Source organism: Corvus kubaryi, unplaced genomic scaffold (genome assembly GCF_017639235.1).
Source record: "Corvus kubaryi isolate FWS band 111438036 unplaced genomic scaffold, C.kubaryi_AGA036_p1.0 36411, whole genome shotgun sequence".
Taxonomy (NCBI): Eukaryota; Metazoa; Chordata; class Aves; order Passeriformes; family Corvidae; genus Corvus; species Corvus kubaryi.
The window spans coordinates 17,394-17,779 of NW_024580866.1; the positions used below are offsets into that span (position 1 = coordinate 17,394).

Genomic DNA, 386 nt, shown 5'->3' on the forward strand with positions numbered 1-386 from the left:
GGGTTGGAATGAGGTCCATAGGGGGGTTGGAATGGGGTCCATAGGAGGGTTGGAATGGGGTCCATAGGAGGGTTGGAATGGGGTACATTGGAGGGTTGGAATGGGGTCCATAGGAAGATCCATAGAAGGTCAGAGGAAGATCCATAGAAAGGTCGGAAAAAGTTCCACAGGAAAGTTGGGAAAAGATCCATGGGAAGGTTGGAAAAACATCCAGTGGAAGGTCGGAGGAAAATCCATAGGAAGGTTGGAAAAGATGTGTAGGAAGGTGACAGGAAGATCCATGAGAAGGTCGGGAAAACATCCATAGGAAGGTTGGGACAATCCATAGGAAGGGTGACAGGAAGATCCATAGGAAGGGTGGATTGAAGATCCATAGGAAGGGTGGA

The 386-nt window shown here is 49.0% G+C and overlaps 1 protein-coding gene across 1 annotated transcript in view; it reads left to right on the forward strand.

Moving 5' to 3' along the window:
- The window catches only part of LOC121660525 (elastin-like), a 5,636-nt gene that overhangs the window by 3,199 nt on the left and 2,051 nt on the right, over positions 1-386 (forward strand). The gene's annotated exons all lie outside the window — the stretch shown is intronic.